The 6,424-nt window shown below is 39.1% G+C and overlaps 1 pseudogene; it reads left to right on the top strand.

Annotated features, from left to right (window-relative positions):
* Nucleotides 1-6,424, top strand: part of LOC107756242 (G-protein coupled receptor 98-like) — a 130,433-nt pseudogene that overhangs the window by 56,700 nt on the left and 67,309 nt on the right.

Raw genomic sequence — 6,424 nt, forward strand, 5'->3', positions numbered from 1 at the left:
TGATCATCTTACTCATTGTTTTTGTTTTTTTGTCTGTGTACTGCAGGATCCAGAGTATGAGGTTTGGTTCCTGGTGGAAGTCTATAAAGTGGGCGAGGGTGCCACCATAAACCAGACTGCCCGTTTTGCCAATGTCACCATGCTGGAGAGTGATGACCCATGGGGGCTGGTGTACTTCGCCCAGGGCTCCAGACTACCCATAGTAACCCTCAAAGCCACAAGCATCAGTCTTCAGGTCTACAGGGATGCCAGTACAGCATCAGCTATCTCTGTGAAGTACCGTATGCAGGTGAAATTCATTTGAAAAAGGAAGCATGTCCCAAGATAACAAGAAATATTCAGTAACATTCAATATTATACAACATTTAGAAGCAAGGAGGCATAGAGAATACATACACAGTACAAACTCGGCAAACTCAGAACATATGAAAATGTTAATAATCAAAGAGCAGCAACATGTCCATCTACCACTACCCAGCCTACACCCCTCTCTGACCCCATTACATAATAGAGGACTGTGATGATATCAAATTCATGAGCTAAGATGATGAATGTAGAGAAGATAAGAGCTATGAGCAATTAGGCCACTGAGTTCCCAGCAGATACTTCAAAGGCAATATATATGGTTGCATAGTAGAACTGGAAAAGTAGGATTTGACATGTCAAATATGGTTTAATGTACAAAATACATCAGTCTGTGGGAATTATTATTATTTTTTGCTCTTTTTGTCCCTCTGGCACACCCTTTCCTTTCCTTAATTTTTCAGTTTTCCTTGCCTACTGTTTTACTTTAAGGCATAAGGAAATACTTTTCATTCCCGGTATATTAGTTACACACTTCAAAGGAAAGTGTTCAAGTTTAAAATAACTGAATTTCAAAGTTTTAACTGTCCACCTCCATCAACCTCTTGCTATGTGCTCAGTTACTTTAAAAGTTCTCAGAAAACCGATTTTAGGTGTAAATATAAGAGTATTAACTGTGTTTTGTGTCGTCTGCTCTCACAGGAGCTTCAGAAAGTGGAGTCTATTGGACCCTCTCTGATCTGGCTTGCCGTGGCAGGGCAGGACTTTGTCATGGCAGAGGGCACCCTGACTTTTGAGACTGGACAGAGAAGTGCTGGTCTGGACGTGGCCCTCACACCGGACATCAGTTCTTCCAACCCAGCACCCAAACGGTTCCGCGTGGCTCTCTCTGATGCCACTGGTGGTGCATGGGTTCACCCAGAATTCGGGCTGGCTAACATCACCCTGGTTTCGGACTCAGAGGCTCAGGCAGTGTGAGCCCTGCTGGACCAGTTACATCAGCCTTTGGATGAGACCATCATCAATCGGGTCCTGCAAGGGCTTATCAACAAAGTTAGTAAGGACATCACTCCAGAGCAGCTAACTGCAGTGTTAGATGCACTAAGCAAAGTAAGCAAATGAGCAAACATTCCAAAAAATGTCTCCTAAACACAAAAGTTCTCCCTAAAACAATGGGGGGGGGAAAACAATAATAATAAATAATAAATTCCTATTTAGGTAACAAAGTAAGCATGTCAAAGGTGTGGACCAAAGAGGTATAACATCACTTGTCATTACACTGACACTCCTTTAGTTCCAAACTTTGATATGCAGACTACATTTAACAATTTTGGGGTCAGTAAATTTGTTTTATTTTATCGATTTCTTTCTTTCTTATTTTTTAATAAATTAATACTATTATTCCACTAGGATGCATAAAATTTATTATAGTGACAGTAAAAACAGTTATAATGTTGTAAAAGATTTCGGTTTTAAATAAATGCTGTTCTTTTGATCAAAGAATCCTGAAAAAATTTAGCAGTTTCCACAAAAGAAAGGGGCATAACAATGTTTTCAACATTGCTAATAATGTGAAATGATTCTGGAGCACTAAATCAGCATATTAGAATGATTTCTGAAGGATCATGTGACACTGAAGACTGGAGTAATTGCTGTTTTAAATTAGTCATTTTTACTGTATTTTTAATCAAATAAATGCACCCTTGGTGAGCATTAGTGTATGTTTATTTAGTGAATGATAAACATGTTTATCAGGTTTTAGAGAGGTGAGAATGTATTTAAAGTTCGCCGGATCTTGAGCATTTTTTGAATACAGCTGTTCAGGAAATTGAGCTGTTCTGCATTCTGTCTAAAAACAATGAGGGGCCACATAATGGCCCCCAGAGATCAATTAAAACAGCTTTCCTTACAATGCTTTTTTGTTCCTTAAGTTCCTATAAATCTTTTATCTAGGGAGTACAATGCTTGTATGTGCAGCCACAAGGCTCCACTGTGTGAAAAAATCTCTAGTCTTGGCAACAAAGCTTTGTCTTTTCAGTTAATCTGTACCATTTTATTACTGGGAACAGTAACGCTCAGACTGCTTCACGCTATTAGTACTACAATCTAAGCAAATCAGGGTTTCTGAGATTTAAACATTGGTTTGTTTTAAGTTCTCTTTTCACATTAAATAACTGAAAGTAGAATGTCACAGAGTTGCTTAGTAGTGGTTGACTACTACTGCTAGTACTTGGATTTTTTGTTGACAACCAATTTTGACAAGAACATCCCCAAAGGTGCAGTCACATTAGAAAAGTTTGTCAAAACGTTTATAAACATGTTTATCAGGTTTTAGAGAGGTGAGAATGTATTTAAAGTTAAAGTTTAAAGTAAAAAAACTGTCTAAAAACAATGAGGGGCCACATAATGGCCCCCAGAGATCAATTAAAACAGCTTTCCTTACAATGCTTTTTTGTTCCTTAAGTTCCTATAAATCTTTTATCTAGGGAGTACAATGCTTGTATGTGCAGCCACAAGGCTCCACTGTGTGAAAAAATCTCTAGTCTTGGCAACAAAGCTTTGTCTTTTCAGTTAATCTGTACCATTTTATTACTGGGAACAGTAACGCTCAGACTGCTTCACGCTATTAGTACTACAATCTAAGCAAATCAGGGTTTCTGAGATTTAAACATTGGTTTGTTTTAAGTTCTCTTTTCACATTAAATAACTGAAAGTAGAATGTCACAGAGTTGCTTAGTAGTGGTTGACTACTACTGCTAGTACTTGCATTTTTTGTTGACAACCAATTTTGACAAGAACATCCCCAAAGGTGCAGTCACATTAGAAAAGTTTGTCAAAACGTTTGCTGGCAAAAATTGGCAAATTTCCATTGTCAGTAGTGTAGCAAAGAATGAAGCACTGCTCACACAGAATTCCCTTTCAAACCAAGCAGCTTCCTGTTCATTGTGGCAAATTCACTCGACTAACTTGAACATGAACGAAATCTGCATGGGGATTTTTATTGCCCTCGTACGAAACTCCCAATCACACGGATTCTATTTAAATGAATGGATTGTGTCCGCAAAATTTCACAAAGCAATGGTAAATGTGATTTCACCTTAATGACCACCCTAGAAACACAATGGCAAGCACTCACAACACCAAAGCATTATGGCAGTGCCACACACATTTTCTAAATGTGATTCTAAAATTGATGTAGTAGTATTGTAAAGGAGTTTTCAAACTTTTTAAAATTAGCCTAAACTCACTTCACAGATTCTGAAAGATGCTGAGCAGACTCCACTAAAATACAGCAGCCGTGGCTTGACCTATGACCTCTTGTGCTCTATGTCGAACCCCAGCTGAGCGGACACTCGAGGTCTGAGCCAGCTGGCTGAGGTGGCGGAGCGTTTTGCCTTCAGCCTGCTCACAGACATTGACTGTGGGGCAGAAGGAAAGAGGTGAGATCTATTTATTGTCATAATTTCATGTTTTTTTCTGTTTTGTTTTTATCTGAGCTCATTCTTATATGCATTGATTTTGTCTTTAATCCAGAGGCACAACCATACTGGACACCTGCCCGTATTTCACCATAGCAGCTCACCACTGGTACCCCACTCAAATCAACGACCACACATTTATAGGCAAAAACGCAGACACGTTCACCCTGCCCTTCCTGCAGACAGCATGGCCCTGTCCGCTTGCCGTAAAGCGCACTTCACCGAATATAGTACTGAGCACTGGTTCCTCACCAACACAAAAGCCAGTGCATTAAATGACAAGGTGAAAGAGCGTTTCACTGTATCCCTCAATACATCAGTGCTCAACACAAATTGTTGTATTTGTTGTAGACAGTTTCACAAATGTGAATGTAGCTTTTGCCCACTAAGCTCAAGCCAGTGTCCAGCAGATGACACTGTTGAGTTGGACATTTTAAGTTGTCTCATGTTTGGGATCATGTATGGGATCACAAATCATGTATGTGGCTTCCTCTGGATAGGGCATTTAAAGTGATTATAATATTTTATTTGCACTTGAAATTGGGAAACGGACTACAACTTTTAGTGTTTTTAATAGCTTAATTCACTCTGAATAATCCATAAATGTGTGTGTTTGTGCAGGTTTTCTCAGTCAGTCTTCATGGCAGAGCCTCTAAACCTCTTGCTGAGGGTCAAGAGGTTGTTTACCGCATACACACTTCTGACCGACGTGGAAAACCTCTCCAATCTCTTTGCCTCCTGTGGAATCAGGCTGCCGAGAGGTAATTACAAAACACAAACACATGCATATAGTTATTAAGGTTGTTGCATGGCACAACTTTAGTTGTTTACAAAGTTAGGAGCTCCTTTAGTGTTTACAAACGTACTACACACAATACATTCTACTACTCTTCATTCATACTTGAAAACACATTTGAGATTACATGCCTATTTACTAAAATAAAAAATACTCATCCAAATGAACTTGACAGACCATCTGGCGGTAAAGCTCTGACCTTGTCCATGAATGTCACGCTCATTGCTGAGACAGACAGTGTGTACAGTGGCGCTGAAGGGTCAGGGCTCATGACCTGCCATGGCGAAGTCTTTTAAGACCTGTCTCACACATTCTTTAGGACGTGCCTGTGTGTATTTGAGCGGGAAAGTTCAGTACGTTAAAGGGTGTGTTCTTGGCCAGGAAGCTATTCTAGAGGACATTTCACAGCTTTTAGCCTAGAATATTAACTGTACAGTTTGTCCCTGAATTTTCTACAGGTTTGGGTTGATGTAAAACAGATGCGTTTCAGAATGATGCTTTAGATAACAGATATTGTAAATATATATCTTTTTTTTTCTCTTAACTTTGGGAACTTTTCTCAAGTTCATAACTATTTGTTATGCAATTGTGATTTCTTGTAATATAAATGACTTCCTAGAGCGACTAAATGATTCCTTCAGCAAACTAATCTCAGTGACTGCTTAATAGCTGGAATTCAGAGTAATGCGAGATCATTTGGAATGATAAATTGGTGTGTTGCCTAAGTTTAATTTAGATGAACAGACAGTCAAGTCCAATTTAACAGCTTTCTGCGTTTCCCCATTGGGTGAAATTTGTCGCACTGAACTTAACCTTAAAATATCCTGAAAGATTGTTGAACTCCTCCAAACAAAATCTCATGTCACAGCACACTGAAACTTCATGTTCAGTAAAACATTTCCCTTAGTACTAGGAATAATTATGAATTAGAGATGCACAATACATCTGCCCAATGATGGCAATCAATAATGACTAATTTAATTTATACTGTTTTGTTTTACATTTCTTTAGAAAAAATAGTATAGAACATTTACTATGATTTTTTACATTATCATTTAGTGGCACTAGTGGCACAGAAATGACATACTTCACCTTTAAACTTGTATCAAAAAGCCTTTTGTTTTGTTTTTGTTTCGATTAGTTTCGTTCTTAGTTTTTTTTTTTTTATGACGTGGCTTGTCATGATCATTCTGGTATGATTTCTCCTGTCCAGCTGGCTGTCTGACGGTCAGTTCTGCCGTGTGGTTGACGACAGTCAGAATTTTGTGGAGTGTGCCTGTACGCATCTCTCCGTCTACACAGCATATGCAGAGACAGGAAGTTTGGCTTCATTCAATGAGGCCTTCTATGCTGCTGGCTTCATTTGTATCTCAGGTAACTCATTACCGTCTACATGATTGTGGGGGTACAAATCCCGCAAAGAAATCTTCCATTGCTTGTGTCATCAGGACTATGTACAGTATATATCTGTCTTTCACCCCAGGGTTTGCCTTGGCCATTGTGTCTCATGTGCTGTGCTCTAGATTCCTAATGTTCACTGCCAAACTCCTCACACACATGATGGTGGCCTGCTTAGGGACTCAGGTAAGACCTAACTTAACCAGTAATGTGGTCAACCAGTTAAATTTCGATTGGAAAACAGCATGCCTATTCTAGTAAACACTAAATCTGCATGTAAATTCATTCTGGTTTAAGATGGTCTAATTGTTCACTGTAACTTCCTATAATGTGAAAAATAAACTTTTCCGGTGTATGTTACGTCAGTATCATGCAGTAACGTCTCGGTTACGTATGGTAACCCTCGTTCCCTGAAGGAGGGAACGGAGACGTCACGACGGATGCACGA

Source organism: Sinocyclocheilus rhinocerous, unplaced genomic scaffold (genome assembly GCF_001515625.1).
Source record: "Sinocyclocheilus rhinocerous isolate Xijiao unplaced genomic scaffold, SAMN03320098_v1.1 scaffold1043, whole genome shotgun sequence".
In the NCBI taxonomy this organism is placed as follows: domain Eukaryota; kingdom Metazoa; phylum Chordata; class Actinopteri; order Cypriniformes; family Cyprinidae; genus Sinocyclocheilus; species Sinocyclocheilus rhinocerous.